The 17868-nt window shown below is 35.2% G+C and overlaps 1 protein-coding gene across 1 annotated transcript in view; it reads right to left on the bottom strand.

The window, feature by feature from the left end:
• LOC138691317 (zinc finger protein ZFP2-like) overlaps positions 1-17868 on the bottom strand; it is a 499579-nt gene that overhangs the window by 199831 nt on the left and 281880 nt on the right. The window lies entirely within an intron of this gene.

The raw sequence follows: 17868 nt of genomic DNA, 5'->3' as shown, positions 1-17868 counted from the left end.
TTAATTCCCTTTTAAACATGATACATTGTGGGTTATTTGCTGCATGTTGCATAGGACAATTTGGGCATTTGAGTTCAGCTGTTGTACATATATCTGTCGAATGAGGTTGTGAGCATTTCATACATGTTTCCCAGTTGCGACAAATTTTCACGGAGTGTCCAAATTTAGTGCATTTTTTGCACTGCAACACCCGCTCCTCATATTTTTCAGTTGGAAGATAGCTACAGAACAATGTGATCGCTTGGGGTAATCTCTGTGCTCTGAATGTAATTAGACATGTTTGTGTTGGTATGAAGTTGACTTGTCCTTGTGCATCTACTACTCTTTTATGAAACCTATGTACATGTTGGATTTCATATCTTTCTTTGTTTTTTGCTAATTTTTTTATTTCCTCTTTGGAAATTTCCACATCTACATGTCGAACGATTCCTTTTACTGTGGATATGGTTGAATGGGATCGCCGCCCTAAGATTGTATTGTTCCACAAATTTTGAGTTTACAAACTTATTAGCTGGCATATAATTTTCGAAATATATTTCAAATTTGTTTTGTCCTATCATTTTTTACCTGTGTTATTGTGTCTTTGTCTTATTTTTCAAATAGAAGTTTTCCCAGTTTTAAGGGGTGAATTTTGTCCATGTTGCCTTCTTTCCCAGCTAAATTAACCATAAATGGTCCCGAGTCTAATACGTTATAGTTGAATTGTGGTCTGTTCATGGGAGTGCTTGTCTTATTAACCGACTCGTCCTTTGTTAAGTTATTTCGTCTTCCGTTGTGTTGTAGTTCTTCATTCTCTTTCATATGTTGTATTTCTGAGTCTGTCATGGGGTTATTTTGAGGTGGGTGTTGAATGGTGTTGGGTTTCAGTGTAGGGAATTGGTTTTGGTAATTCACTTCTATGTCCATCACTTGTTCCTGCTTGAATTGTGAGTGTAGTATATGCTCCTCATTACTGACTGACGCCACCGACATATTCGATTTAACAAAGTCAAATGAATCACTATACTCCCCGGAGAAAACTCACAGGGAGTCACTTCACTTGTAAACGCAAATAATCCAAAGTAACTAATTGTAACTCTCAACACAAGAGAAAAAAAAAAAACCTTCGATAAATTGCTTCGACGTTTACACACACTGAACCACTAGACCTGCACTTGACTTCGATGTTGATCGTGATCAAATCAGAGCTAGACTGTGGGTGACTAGACTTAATACCATACTACTGTTGAACATGATCTACTAATTTTAAATGCAACTGGTGCTTGATCTTGAACCAAGCCCACACAAGTCGTCTATCTTGTTGATTGGTTAGAGTTTCAGTAAATATCAACCCTTCCTCTTCAATTATGTAGAATATTATAATCTTTGGTATCCGCATGGTATCTAAATTCCGTCGACACGAATGCATCCAACAGAATATAAATTCGTTTCAGCTATGGTAGGTGTCTCTGAATGAGTATAGTATAAATTTTGTGGATGTCATTTTGTTGGATTGAGTTTATGAAAGTAGTTGCTTGGGTCGGCAATGTCTGTATTTCCTGTTTATATCATATCTGCCAAGAGAATTTATTAGTTTGTTGTTGTTGTGTGCTGCCTTGTGATAGAGTTCATTTGTGATTTTTTGTATATATTCGGGAAGATATTCCATTTGGAGGTAATCATGAAGTTGTGTACTTGGTCCTTATCCACTGCCGTGAATGGTTCTCAGTATTTTGTTTTGGATAACTTGTATCTTGTTCATAACGGATTTGCTAGCATATCCCCAAGCTGGTGCTGCGTATGTTATCATACTTCGAATTAAGGCTTTATAGACATGTAATTTAGTTTTATGTTTTAATGCTGGAGTTTTAAATAGTGGATATAATTGAAGAAATCTACCCATGGCTTTTCCTGTTACTTGAGTGACATGTTGGTTCCAGATTAGTGTTTTATCCATAGTTATTCCCAGATATCTAATTTTAGAAGTCCAGTTGATGTATGTATTGAATAATTTGAGTCGGGTCCTGGGTTGGGCTTGTCGTTTTTGAAAAATGATTGCAGAGCTTTTAAGAGGATTTATTTTAATTTTCCATCTGTAGGTCCGTGTGTCGTAATTATTTAAGAAGTTTTGTAGTCTATTGATTGCGAATGGTAGGTTTTCTGTGGTTGATAAAAATGTGGTGTTGTCGGCATATTGAAACGTGTGAATATATGGTTGTGTAGGGATATCTGCAGAGTAGAAGTTATAAAGTATAGTTGATAGCTTGGATCCTTGTGGCAAACCTGCGTATATGTTATACTTTGTTGATGAGGCACCTTGATGTAAAACTTGAAATTTTCTGTTGGAAAGGTATGACTTAATAAGGCGTATGAATTTTGGGTTTGTTCCAACTTTTATCAATTTATAGTATAGACCTGTATGCCATACAGTGTCATAAGCTTTGTTAACATCAAGTAACATCATCGCAGCATACTGTTTGTTGTTGAAAGCAGTGGTGATTGTTTCGGTTAAACGGAGAAGTTGCATTGTTGTGCTTCGTCCTAACATAAATGCAAATTGTTCATCGGATATGTGTCTCTGTAGATGTGGATATAGTCTGTTATATATCACTCCTTCGTAGATTTTTCCAAGTGTCCTGAGCAAACTGATCGGTCTTCTGTTTTGTGGTAGTTGTGGGTTTTTCCTGGGTTTTGGAATTGAAATGATATTTACAGTCTTCCATAGTTGCGGGAATGTTTGTAGTTTTAATGCACTATTGTATATTTTGGTAAGGTGAGTCAGAGCGTTTCTCGGTAGATCTCTCAGGCATTGGTAAGTTATTTTATCGGATCCGGGTGCTCTTCTTTGTGGTGCTTTTTGGATAGATCTACTAATTTTGGAAGGTGTGGTGTGTACGATTAACCCATTTGGATAGGTTTGGAAGAACTGTCTTGTTGTTTGTCGGGTATGAGCGTGTTGTTGTGTGTAGTTTTGAACATCTTGGTATGTTTGGAAATAGGTAGTTGCAATTATTTCAGCTTTTTCTGTTGGTAAATAAACCGGCCCATTTGGTCCAAGTATGGGATGATTATCAGAATTCCTGTTATGAATTAGGCGTTTAGTTATGTTCCAAATTTTGTTGTCTTTTTCAGCAATGGAGTTATCTCGTTCAAAGGTTGCAATACGTAGGTCTAATAATTTATTGTGAATATAGATCTTTAGGAAATTAAATTGTGCTATGTCGCATCTTTGGTGGAATTTATTTTTTAACTGTTTGGCCTTTCGTTTTCTTCTTAATAGTTCATTTACTTCAGGGAATTCTGAAGGTATATTACAACTAGCTGTTGTTGCCTGCGAAGTTATATGTGCCTGTTTGATGGTATTAGTTAAGGTTTTACATGCCATTTCTAGTTCTTCCTCGGTGTTGATTTCTACGTTACCTGGAACAGAAGTTTCAAGGATATTTCTGTATTTTCTCCAGTTGACAGTGGTTGGTGGTCTCACATTGTATGGCAGTTCAGGTGGTTTCAAATCAACTATAGCTAGCACCGGACTGTGATCAGACTTTAATTCATTTATGGTGGTTATATAATTTATAGGTGCATTGGATTTATGTAGGAATATATCTAAGACATCAGGTTGGCAGTTGACGCGTGGGGGATAGTGTGTGGGAGTTAATGTCCCGTATATATTATAATTATGTTCATTGGAATGTTTGTGTAGCGTTTTCCCGCATTGAGTGTTTAATGTGCAGTTCCAATTTATATGTTTAGCATTGAAATCACCTCCTATAATAAACGACCGATAATGTTCTAACAAGGCAGTTAAATCTTGTTTGGTCAGTGGTACACTGGGTGGTGCATATACGGAACCAATTATTATTCTTTCATTTAGAGAGTTGATTGATATAAGCACAGCCTGTAAATATTGTAGACTGGGAGAATGGACATAGCTATATACAATTGCAGATTTTATGAGTATAGATACTCCTCCATGTGGTGCATTTGGGCCGTCCGTACGATATGTTATAGTGTATATTTCGGAATATGAAATCGTCGATTGGGCTTTAGATTGGTTTCTGTAATCAATAGTATATCAATGTCATGTTTTTGAAGAAACATAGGTAAAAGGTATTTGTCACGTTGTACACCATTAGCATTCCATGTCATTATTTTAAGTGTTGTGTGCGATGATAGTATATTCTATTTGTGGCTGTTGTTTTTGTTTTGTAGATTCAGTTGGTAGTATTTTGTCGAGTATCGTAGAGACAAAGTTCCAAATAATTATGCTTCTATCTATGACGTTGGGTGCCATCTTGAGTTAGACAAACAGATTTGCTAATTTTTTTAGGAGCTCTCTAATGTTCACTACTTGAAGAATGTTGAGTGAATCTTTTAGTAATTCACTGGTAGATGTATCATTAGTTCCTTCCTTTTTTTGGTTTGTCAATGGACGTGTCCATGCAAATGTTTTATGTGTTTTAGATAGTTGTGGGAAGTCACTTTTTCGTAGGATTGAATTAGTAGTCTGGGAATTCGTTTTTATAAGATGGTTTTCGTTGAGTTTCACCTTAATCGGACATTTGGAGTAATTTGCGGGATGATCTTGATTGCAATTACAGTATGTCGCTTGTATGTTGGCTGGTTTCGTGCAAGTGTATGAAAAGTGGCTTCCTGCACATTTCATACATATAGGAGTTACTGTACACTGCTGTGCTTTATGACCAAATGATTGGCATCGGTAGCATTGAATAGGTCCTGTTTTTCCAATATAATCCTCTATGGTAACCCGATAATGTAATAAACCCCGAAGTCCTTTTATATCAGGAACGTTCTCTATATTTTTGTAAGTGAAAGCCCATAATTGTAGTTTGATCAATTCGTGTTGGGAGTCTGATCTGATTGATTTAGTAAGCTGTCGGATGCTTGTAATGGGATAGTTCAGTGCAAGTAACTCATCTTTAATTTCGTCTGACTCTATTGTTGGGGGTAAACCCCTTAACATGACTTTGTGGATCTGTTTGTCTTGTTGACCATATGTAAAGTATTGGTAATTTTTGTCGTCTAGTATTTGAATGATCGCTGTGTAGTGCTGTTGAGTATTTGTGAATATTTTCAAACCTTGTCTTGTGTACTGAAACTCAATGTTTTGTATAAAATTTCCCATGGTAGTGTGAAGTTCTTTTGTAGTCACTTTTGTTACGAGTAGAATAGGAGACGGTTTGCCTGTGGTGGTTGTTGATTGGCCTAATTTGGCCTTAACTCCAGATGGACCTGGTTGATTTATATTTGATTTCTTTGTTGAAGCAGTAGTCGGTTGGTCAGTTGCTTTGCTAAGTGATTCTGGTGTATTTGGTGTTTTTTCTGTTAGTGATTCATATTGGTTTGATGTAGTAATTGTGAAAGTAGGTTGGGTTCGTTCTGTTGCCGTCTTTTTTCGGTGTTTGGTACTCATTTCCATCATTGGGATGATTTCTTTCATAAGGTTGAATAGTGTAGAGTTGTCCAGTCGATGATATAAATGTTCCAGGTTCTGGAGTTGATTGAACCATATGTTCCGATGCATTGTCTACCACAGCAAGAGTATAAGTCATGTTACCTGAATTCAGATTGGCCTCTACTGGAAGAGTGAGTATCTACATTGCTGAATTTTCCTGGAAATCTGTGTAGCTCTTGTTTGTTTCTTTCAATCCTTGTTGTAAAGTGTCAGCCATTACGTTGTCCATGTTTGGCGCTGGAGTCGGTATCCGGAAAAACCACACTAATACGAATTAATAGTGAAACACTTATTAATTGTGTATTTATGATAGTGATTACAATATAATGAAAATAAACTTTAGAGAATAGAGCACTAGTTTAATATACCGTTGTAATAGATTCTTAACTATAAGTCTACGCGACGTACTAACGGACTACTCGCTACGATAGCACGATCGTGTCTGAGCCGAGCTCGACGTCTCAACGGGCATACTTCTCCGTTATACCACCATATAGCATGCACTCTCCTCAAATGTTACTGACAGCGCCCCCTTTTTCCCTTCATTTGTTCTCTTCTAAATCCTTATTGGCCAGTTAGTTTCTGACTTTATTGATTATTCGAGAGAGAGGGAAGGCGAGTTTTCCTGTTTACGGTTAAAGTACGGAATGACACTCGGGAACTAGTTGTCGACTGGAGAGGTTGATCTCGGGAATTTGTTATCGTCTAGTCAAGTTATAGAAATCTTATGTTATATTGAGATTTTCATTGTAATCTTTTGGGTAAATATGATGAGTGCGGGGCTGTTCAATATCGCGATAAAGTATCTAATGCGCCGGAGCTCAAATTAGTTGATTTTTAACTAGTAGTGATATTGAGTTTCAGATTTATTATTTACGCAGGGTTTGACTTATTGCCTTCTTCCCTTTATACATGTCTATCTGTCTCTCTCTCTCTGCGATAATTTATTCTTGTTTAATATTACAGAGATTTTTATAGTAAATGAAAATTGTACTCAAATGTCAAGTATATATAGTTTCATGTACGTTAAATGCGTGTGACGGTTCCAGTGCGGAATACTTTTGTAAGTAATGATATTAATAATTGTGGAGATTATTCAAGTCAAGTCATAACTATGAGAGATTTATGGGATCTTTAGGATCGTATTAAGTGTTGGACATTTATGTGCTATATTCATTGTGATTACGTCATCACATTATTCTCTTTATTTAATCTCATTAACTTATGTATTCAATCCAACTCATTTATGTATATATATTGTTTGTTAATTATATTCATTGTTATAAATTCACACTGTCTTATTTCGAAAGTCTTCCACTGCGCCTACCCCGAAAACCCAATGCATATCCAACATCTGGCGAGTATCACCCTGGTTAGTGAAATTGTAGGCCTCAAATGGTATCAACCCGAAGAATTGTTGGTTTCAATCTCATCATTTGCTATCTTTACAAATCCGTTATTCACACTATATGACAAATAGCCCTGTCCCAAAAGAAACGTGAAAAACAGTTCAGGTTTTACCACGATGTCCCAATTTCCATGAATCATGAAATGCAGTGTATCAAAGTCCTGTAATTCAAGATTATCTAGAATGTAAATGAAAGAATCATACATGCTATAAAAGCAAAGCATGAAATACAGCATGTAAACAAATTATCGCTAGAGACAACCATGACATTATTCAAAGTCAAAATCGGCCCTATGGTCTGAACATCATATGGGAGATCCTTACAAAGAACAATTTAAAACCTATAGAACGAGTGAAGGCAACATTTATTAAAAGAGCCCAATCCATATCAAAATATGCTCCATCACGATTATGCTACGAAATGTCAAGGGAAATCTTCTATATCGGAGATTTGAGACACCAACTCCTGCTCCAGTCCACTCCCCAGTACGAGAATCTTCTACAGGAACTCCGAACGAAGAGGTCACAAATATGGAGCGACTTTTATATAACAGAGGCCATGCTGTCCGACGAGTGGAAGAGACCGTACTACAAACTCAGACACACCACCACACGCTTCGCAATGCATGGTTTTCATTTCAAGATCTGCAAAACGAAAGGCTACCATGAGCCCAGTGTAGAGTGCGTGTGTAAATTGTGCGAAGGTGCCGTGAAAGATACCACGCCCTCTCATCCAGACTAAGAATCGAATCACTAATGAGTTTCTGTAGTGCATAAGCATCCAGGGAACGAACACACAAAAACAAGCATATTTTAAGCATGTCTACCTATTTTTATAGAAGACCGTGACGGTTTCTAGATTACTTATGTCCAGTAATAAGAACATTGTAAATTGGATACACAATACCTGTATACCAATTCGTCAAGCCTAAGGTTTTCCTAACCTCTAAAACAAATATTGGGATGAACCCTATAAGAAATGGGGTCACGAACCAACATTTTTTTTACCCATAAAGTTTCCGTTAATTTTGCAAACAATTTTCGACATAGATGCACTGCCATAGCGTCATATATTAGCCTGTTGCTTGAGCCAGTTACTCCACTTTATTCGCACGGGAACTTTTACAATTCAGACTTACAAATCGAGGGGGTCTTAGGTCAGCCTTCGAACATCACACTTGTCATATGAGCGAGGTTACTGGACTCCACTGGCACTGTAAAGGGACAATGTACCTTTCCAATGTGCAGATTTACATCTTCCGGCGTTTCTTCTTGTGATCCTTAAGTCAGCTTCTCTAACGACTACCGCTCCTCGCTGTTATGTGGTAACTATTGCGTTACGTCTATTTTCAGCTGTTTTCCCTTCAACATTTTTTTTTTTTTCAGTGGAGCAGCGAAACCACACTGTGACATCGCGAACAGGCTTGGAGTTGACATATTCTATTTTTCTCAGCCCCAAACTCCCTTGCTTTTTAAAGTTTTTCCTCTCTTTCCCTTGCTTTCGACGCAACTTAACGCTCAATTATGTGTCAGTTCACTTATAAAATTACAAACAGAATGAGACAAATAATTAATCTGATTTAACTTTTTGAATCTGATAGAACAGATAACAGTGGAGATAAAAAATTATCAAAAGCCTTCAGGCAATGTGTCCCTACTTTATTAGCTGAATTAGAACGAGGACCAGCGTCATCTGGTCTTAGATATTTATTCATAATGAATATAGTTATTTTATTGTTTAAATTGTAATGAAAATACGTAACATATTTGTTCAGGCTTTGGTCAACAAGAGCTCTAGGACAACATCGGTTTTATGTAGTGTAGCCAAACTGTTCCTAACAGTATGTTAGTAACTGAGTAACAGACAATTGAATATGATCAGGTTGCTAAATAGGCTTACGTAATTTTTCCCACATATGTTTGTACATTTCGTATTGTTCAATCGGTGCTAGTTCACACAAAGAATATTCAAACAAATGAAATTTGACCCATGGACAATTGACGCACCAGAGAATGTACCCAAACAAATTAACCCAAGAGAAAATTAGAACAAAAAAAATTCACATGTACGGTATCTATATTATATATATATATATATATATATATATATATATATATATATAATTTTTTAAATGATACTGCAATAATTTAGGTGGACCAAAGTTTTCAATGGTTTACAAATCCCCTGAAAAACTTTAGGCCTACTTTATTGCAGAAACCGAGTCTTAGATGGATTTATTCAGATTTGAATGTTGTAACCACAGGCATGAAAATATTCAACTACACGTCCTACGTGTTTGAATTCATCATACCTTTGTGATATATTTTGCATCATTATATTGGATCATTCTGTCAACACAGGATTGCTCATTCTTGAAATAATGTATGAGTTTGTATACAATGGGATGTTTCTTACAAGCAATGTTCTGGAAGCGGTTGTGACTTGCTCCTGTGTTAATCGTGCGTTATTCATTTGATCTAGCTACTTCGAATTGATTGTATAAGTGAGGAGGATATCTAGCTTTTGCAGCAGGCCGACGACCTCTTGCAGTAATCCCAATGTAGGTGGCTTTGTCATTTGACGAAATCTATCATTGGTCTGGGCATGGTCTCGAGAACAGTATGAAAACACCTGGTAAATCTTCGACAGGAACAAATGCTAAGATATCAATTCTGGTGGTATATCTCGAAGATCTCTGATAGATTTTGGGTTGGCAGAAAAGTTCCTTTGGCGCCTTTGGTTTTTACTTCTTTTTAGGGATTCCCTCAGAGGAAAAAACTGAAGCATGTCTGATGGCAGTTCACGTTCAATAATCGGAGATGGAGCCACTTGATTTAGTGCTGTACAGTTGTCAAAAGAAAAAGTGGCCGCTCTCCTGAAACAAAGTTCCCTTCGGGTATCTTCGCTACAATTCAGAGACAGGCGATGTTACATGTTGTTGGACCACGTTGCCTGATATCTACAGTTATAATTGAAGCAGAGCGTTTAGAATAGAAAGTGTGGTAACTCGGCAAGGGTCTAATGGGACTTTTAAACCCCCTAGTGTCGCCGCGGCAACTGAGCGAAACATTGGCGTGGCGATCGTTCTAAGATTGCAGTTTTCCTCTTAATACTGTGGACAGAGCATGTAGAACTCGTTCTGCTATGGAATTAAGAAGATATTTCTTGTGGTGTTCGGGTGATTTTTATTGTGCCGTTTATGTGAGCGAGTACTAATAAGCCTAATTGTTTTGTTCTTGGTGTAAATCCAATTATAGATACTCTATAATCTGTAAGGAAGAGACTTTCTTTTATCCATCCATAGACTAGACTATTTTTCAGAAGTGGTGTAAAGCAATTCCACGAACACAGAAAACTGTATGCTCGTTCTTATATCTGTGATATCCATTTTTATGCGGTTTTGATTGTGATTTTTTAAAAATGATTTATTTAACGACGCTCGAAACTGCAGAGGTTATATCAGCTTCGCCAGTGTGTCGGAATTTTGTCCCACAGGAGTTTTTTTACATGCCAGTAAATCTACTGACATGAGCCTGACGCATTTAAACACACTTAAATGCCATCGATCTCGGCCAGGATCGAACCCGCAACCTCGAGCATTGAAAGCCAGCGCTATATCAACAGCGCTACCGAGGGCGACTTTTGATTGTAAGAGCCGATAAATGTATTATTGCCAGTAAAGAGGTAGGACTTCCACGCAAGAACTGGCGACCAAAACCGTATGCTATAACACATATTTTCCCAAACTTGCCTCGATATCTTAAAAAAAGGAAAGAAAAAATATCCAACGAAGAGGACATCAATCCTTTCTCATAACAATGTATCCTTACCAAGTACCATCTGGCTATGACCAATTCCATTGACGCTAAATAACCCAGCAGTTGATACAGCATCGTTAAATATCCGAGTAAAAAATAATTGGATGTGACACCCGAAAATCAGAAGAACACCTTAGCTAATCATGCGCTTGTATGCATTTATGTGCCATTACTCCACACCTGAATGCCCAAAATTATGTCTAGTTACATTGGCCGTAATCCCTTCCAGTGAATGAACTCCAGACCAGCATTTCAGCTGTTTAGTATGACTTTTTCAAAATCGATACATTTTTTAGTCATAAACTGTGATGGGTTCGAGGAAAGTGAAAATACGAAAGAATTCAAAGGTGAATGAACGACCATGCAGATACGTTGAACTCAAAGACTCCCTCGTCTGCTCTGTACAAAGGATTCTAGCATTACACGATTTTAGAAAATGTGTGACACGTAATTGACAATATAAAAAACACGTTTGCCTAAGAAAGAACCCTTGAATTATTTAGAGTGAAAATTCAGAGCACTAGCGAAATATATTAATTCTTGTGGGATAGCAGATTTAAATATATTCAGACAGAAAAAAATTAACTAGGATCCTCTAGAGCGATATTTTGGACTTAGAAAATGATTATCTTGTGATGATTACCATAGACATTCTACATGTGAAGATTTTTCAATCTATGTGCCGGTTAAAAAATGTGCTATATTAAAGTGCTAATTGTGAATTTCTAATTGAATCCAAGCACCTAGCTTCTACTTCATTAAATATACATGTTTAATTATTAATTGTTCTATTTTTAATAATAGCACTTTAGTCGTAATTAACGTAAAAGTTATTTCGGTAACAAAAGTACAGTATAATTATACTTTGCATCTAGGCTAGAACTTAATCTGGTTTACAATTTTATTACATTTGTTTATTACGTTTCCACATCATAAGAGATTTCTAATCGAGCATATGAGAAAGTAATAGACCTCATGGAAAAGTCGTTAATTTAATATTCTCCAATAAGTAGCATACAACTACTTAATACAGTGCTACCAAATTGTTTTAATTTTACAAAGACAAAATAACCTAGATATTTCAAAAGATCAAAACTTACATTAGCATAGATATAATATCGAAGCTTAATTTATGAGTCTAAATTGCACGTAATACCTTTTGTTCCCCTGAATTACATATAAACCAGATAAAACTGAAACTAATGACTAAATAGTAGATAAAAACTATTGGTGAAAATAAAGTGTCTCCTTTATTGTATTACATTCTTTCTTGTGTATAAAAACTATAATTTCATGTCAATGCGTACTTTATAATGCCCTAAAAATTTTCAGTTGTACGATGCTGTACTTTTTTTTTGCGTATTTCTGGCTGAAGCCGGCACAATGTTCCATTTTTCGGTTAATTATTGTATTTACTATTCAGGGTTGTGTTATATAACTGACAATTTGTTAATATAGTAATATTACATTTTTAAAGAAGTAAAATATTGTAACTAAGTACTTCACAATACATTCTTATCTAATGGGTTATTTTTAAAAACCTTTTGCATTCACTTGAATAGCGATCCTGAAACTGGGCAGTGAAAACAGGGCTAGCGCCACTCGGCTACGATCCACTGAACTAGAGGAAGTAACGTCTTCTACCCGCTCTGGCAGTAGTAAAAAAGTATTGGTGAAAATATGTCCCATTTGATATATTATATCATACTTTCTTGTACATCGAAAACTATAATTTTGTGTCAAAATGTACTTACAACAACACAAAAATATTCAGTTTTGCGAAGCTGTACTTTTTTTTGCGTTCTTCTCTCTGAAGCTGACAGAATGTTCCAGTTTATTGTTGATTATTATACTCGTATTTACGATTCAGGAGTGTATGATTTAACTCAAGAGTAGTTAATGTAGTAGTATTACATTTTTTTAAATAAATTAAATATTGTGATAAGCTATAATATTCTTTTATCTAGTGGGTATTTTAAAAACATCTGCATTGACTCGAATAGTGCTCCTGAAACTGAGAACAGAAAGCAGAGTGAGCGCCGCTCTGCGACGAACCGCTGGACTAGTGGAAGTATCGTCACTTTCTCTTCTACCCGCTCTGATTGAAGTATTCTGTGTGTTATTCGATAGCATAATGGTAGCGTTCAGGCCTCTTATTCGTGAGGTCCTGCGTTCGACTCTTGTGCTTTTTATGTTCTTTTTTGTTCTGTTTTGAGAGAGACAAACTATACATAATGGCTCCTTTCTCTATTTTAGTAATTAACATCAGGTTCATTAATATATTATGCTATGACTTTATCATTATGATATTGTGGCTGCAAATGGCAAGAAAAAAGATTTTATTCTCAATAAAAATATCTTTCGTGGCATAAACAAAACAAATTTACTGGCGTCGGCCTTAAAACATTCAAACAATTAAGCGTTCAAAAAACAAGACAAAAAGCCACAATTCAATATTTAGTCTATCTTCCTCTTATCTCGATCATCTTGCAGTCGATTGGGCATGGAATCGACTAGTCTTTGCAAATAGCGACTGTGCTTAGACACGATATTCCAGGCATTCTGAACATACATACATAAGTGTTCTGTCCATGGGCAGGTCTTTCATTGCAAACCCAGCAATCTCCAATCTCTCCTATTTTCTGCCTTCCTCTTAGTCTCCGCATATAATCCACATATCCTAATGTCGTCTATTATTCTTTTCAACCAGAGACCCAACCAATTCCTTTTTCTCTTTCTAATCAGTTTCAGCATCATTCTTTCTTCACTCACTTTTTCAAACACAATTTTATTTCTTATTCTGTCTGTCCACTTCACATGCACCGTTCTTCTCCACATCCACATTTCAAATGCTTCAATTCGTTTCTCTTCATTTCGTCGTAATGTCCATGTTCCTTCACCATACAATGCCACACTCCACACAAAGCACTTCACTAGTCTCTTCCTTAGTTCTTTTTCCAGAGGTCCGCAGAAGATCCTTCTTCTATTAAAAACTTCCTTTGTTCATGTTTGCAGTTTTTCTTGGGAAGGATAGGCCTAAATGCGGTAACATCCCGTTGCTTTCCGCACACCACTATCACTTTCGCATCTTATTAAATTCCAGGGGGCCCAAGCGTGGAGAATAGGAGAGTGGATTGACTAATTGGGCCCTCCGGACTTCACCGAAAGTCACGGCAAGGGTTAAATATTAATTCTCTCAGGATGTTTAACCGATCAGAGACAGGGAAATCTCAATTAGCCTTTGCCCCCCGCATCCTGGACTAGCTTCTGCGAATCATCAGAAAATCTTAGAGTGTGATTGGGCCAATTTTTTCGAAAAATTTTCCACACTTTTGCCCTCGTAGCTCAGCGGACGAACGTCGGAATTTAGATGTCAACGTCTCAGGTTCAATTCCTCGTTACTCCTTTTCATTTTATTGTGGTTCAAGATAGTATAATGTTATAATACAAAAAGAAAAACTGATACCAGTATTATGCAACTGGATTTTTCCAAACCTAATATTAAATTTATGTGATTTATATCGCTAAAGAACGATTACAATATCAATAACTTGAATATTATTTATACAGTATCATTAAAGAACGATAACAGAATATAAATTATAAATATTGGTTTGTTTAATTAATATAAGATATTATGTAATACGTATTTAATTATCTAAATAAAATAACCTATTTTACAAAGAAAGATGGTTATTTGTGTTATAATAATTACTTACATAAAATACAGATTATTTATATTGCGAAAGAACAATAACAATATAAATAACTTGAATATTATTTTATAATGCTAATGAAGGAAAACAGAATATAAATGATAACTGGAATATTATTTATATCGCTAAAGAACGATAACAGAATATAAAAAACGTGAATATTATTCATATCGGAATTTCACAGATTTATTACAGATGTATTTAAGAAATTGTAGAGGAATAGTAATTAGTAACAGTGTCCTATTTATTCTTCTTGGAGTCAAATTTGTAACTTTTAAAAGTGTGGTTACTATGTTGAAGTGTATGTGTTGTAACGGATGCTTGATTTGTTATGTATGTGAATCAGTTATGGGATGCTTGATGTCGTCGCAATGTCGTAATTATAGTTTGATTGTGTTTGTGTGACTATTGTGTATTAATTTATTATGTATGGTACAGAAAGCTGCATATTTGTGTTATAGAAGTGTTACGTATGTGTGTTGTTAATGTTTTTGTATGTTTCAAATTGATACCTGATATTTGTTTTGCAATCACAATGCCTAATTTATGGATTGTTTATGTTTTGTTTACATGGCGTAAGCTAATTTAATTTTCTTTTCCATTTCTCTTTATGCTTACCTTTTTTGTGTATAAAACTATAGCCCTAACATACATATGTAAAATAGGGCTAACCCCCATTAGAGATACAATAATAATAATAATTATTATTCCTATTGTTATAAAACGATAACAGAATACAAATGATGACTTGAAATTTATTCATATCTCTAAAGAACGATAACAAAATATAAATAACGTGATATCCATAAAGAACGATTAAAAATAAAATGAAAACTTGAAGAAGGCCCGAACCCACAACCTTTGAATCATTAAACAAGCACTCTACCGCTGGTCTACGAGGCGCAGATATGGAACACTTTCATAGTTCCGGAACTACTTGTACAAGCACATGCATCGTGTAACATCGCCGCGACCCGAAGTGGACTTTGAAAATATTCGCTGTTCACGAGTGCGGCCACGTTTTTTTTTTTTTTTTTTTTTTTTTTGGGGTAACTGTACATCGACGCACTGCTTCCACCTCTTCATGTGGTAGAGGATGGACATTTTCATCTACTTTATATACTGTACTTCTACATAGTATCCATTATTATTATTATTATTATTATTATTATTATTATTATTATTACTACATATTTATTTTATTGGTGTTGTGAATGTTTAAAATGTTATGTTTTATTTAACGGTGCTCGCAACTGCAGAGATATATCAGCGTCGCCGGATGTGCCGGAATTTTGTCCCGCAGGAGTTCTTTTACAAGCCGGTAATCTACTGACATGAGCCTATCGCATTTAAGCACACTTAAATGCCATCGACCAGGCCCGGGATCGAACCCGCAACCTTGTGCATAGAAGGCCAACCAGGTTGACTTGGTGTTGTGAAGATGAAAAAATTGTTCATTGTATTATATTAATTATGTACTATATTGTCTTGTATAGTAGAATTGTATTGCTTTGAATTGTATTGTATTGCATTAATTATGCTATATTCATAGCATTGTAATGATTTTGTATCATACAGGTTGAGTGGAAGAGAGGGTCGAATGGCCTTAACTCTGCCAGTTAAAATAAACCATTATTATTATTATTATTATTATTATTATTATTATTATTATTATTATTATGTGCTGCTGTGGTCGCCCATTTTGAGCCATGAGGTTTCCTTCTGCAAACTCATATCCCTTGGTTCGATTGGAATTTCTGCAGTGAAGGTTGTAGGCCTACATATAAACTTTATGATACAGTAATATCACTGTCTAGTATATACAGTCACGAAGCTTGAGTTGTGAGGGTGCTATTTTGCATTGTCTGTAATCAGGCGATAGTAGCGATTCTAGTGGTTAGCAACTATCTACGGATGCATATTTACTACGTACTGAGCTTCGTGACTGTATATACTAGACTGTGGTAATATACTTGGAATAATTTCTCTGTGGATAGCCATTGAAAATGTATACCTTCAAAACAGTCATCTAAACTTACGAATTCTGTAATAAAAGTACAACCACGGTAAGAAATTTTGAATTGTTAAGTAAGAACTTCAAATATTCATATACCTTAAAACATTTCTGAATACGTAATTTACCACGGAAACGAATTGATAAAAATGTATTTACTATGAAATGAACAAAACTTCATCGCAGTGGGTGAATTTCCCATGAGTGAGGGTGAGAATGAAAACCGTTTAGTGTAAACACTTTGGGCGAATATTTCTGGAACAATATTCTTGGATGAATTTTCTTTTTGGCCAACTTCCATTGTGCAGATTAGCCTGGTTTGACTACAGGAATAATAAAGCCGGTGTGCAACTATTTTGCTACAGAAAATCGGTTTTTAGTTTTCAGGTCCACCCAATGGATAGTTACAAAGCCCACATGTAGTTTTGCTTCATCACGTCCAGTTGACTAAAAATAACGTTTTACCAAAACTTATGAAACCGTGTAAATTCTGAAATTTGTATATAACCTTAGATAAATTATATTATTATTATTATTATTATTAAGTTAAAGCTGGTAATTTAGCCATAATGGCGTCCCTAAAATGTTATAAAACAATGTAAATTCAAAGTTATGATCAAACAAAACCTAAATTTCATTTTCTTGTTTAATATTGCTGTTAAAAATTTAAATAATATTTACTTCATTTATATATTCATTCGTGTGGCAATTCTTGAAACTGGTACGTATTAGTCTTAAATCTCTGTTTATTTTGTGAACAGAAAGTATCTTCAATAGTGCAATAAAATTATTTCCTCTTGAAGTGCACCGCCAAAGAGAAGCATTCCGAAAGTAAGTATGGAATCCAGGAAAGAATCACACAGATGTATTGATTACCTGATAAATGCATTCTATTTTCATCAGGATTTGATAAACATGGAAATATGGTACCAAGACAAATGAAATGAAGCAACATTAGCGAATTATTGCTGATGCATAAAGAGGGATCCCCCAAATGGCATCATAATGATGCGTTTCGCGAGACAGTTTGAATATCTGAATGAGTATAAAATTTTTTTGGTCGGCGAGAAAAGGCACATAAGTCAAATAAGTCGATTTTCTGTTGTACCTCATCACTTAAGTATTTTTTTCTAATTTTTTTAATAATAAAATTTATTGTACCTTAAATTTGACCATCATACATGAATTTCATTATAATTATATTTAATTAAGAGTAAATTTAAAACAAGGCACTCTTGAAAAACTAACGTTTTTGACATATGTGCCTTTTCCACCGAAAGAATTATTAATAACAATTTATAGTAATTAATATAATATAATATTATTATATAAACTATATAAAATATTTTTTGTTACTGAAAACTATTTTATTAATAATGATGGGGGTCATAACTAATTTTATAATCTCCAATGTTACATTAGGACATTAAAATATGTTTTAAAAATAATAAACAGT

This window comes from Periplaneta americana, chromosome 16 (genome assembly GCF_040183065.1).
Source record: "Periplaneta americana isolate PAMFEO1 chromosome 16, P.americana_PAMFEO1_priV1, whole genome shotgun sequence".
Classification (NCBI taxonomy): domain Eukaryota; kingdom Metazoa; phylum Arthropoda; class Insecta; order Blattodea; family Blattidae; genus Periplaneta; species Periplaneta americana.
This window is presented reverse-complemented; position numbering and strand designations above follow the sequence as displayed.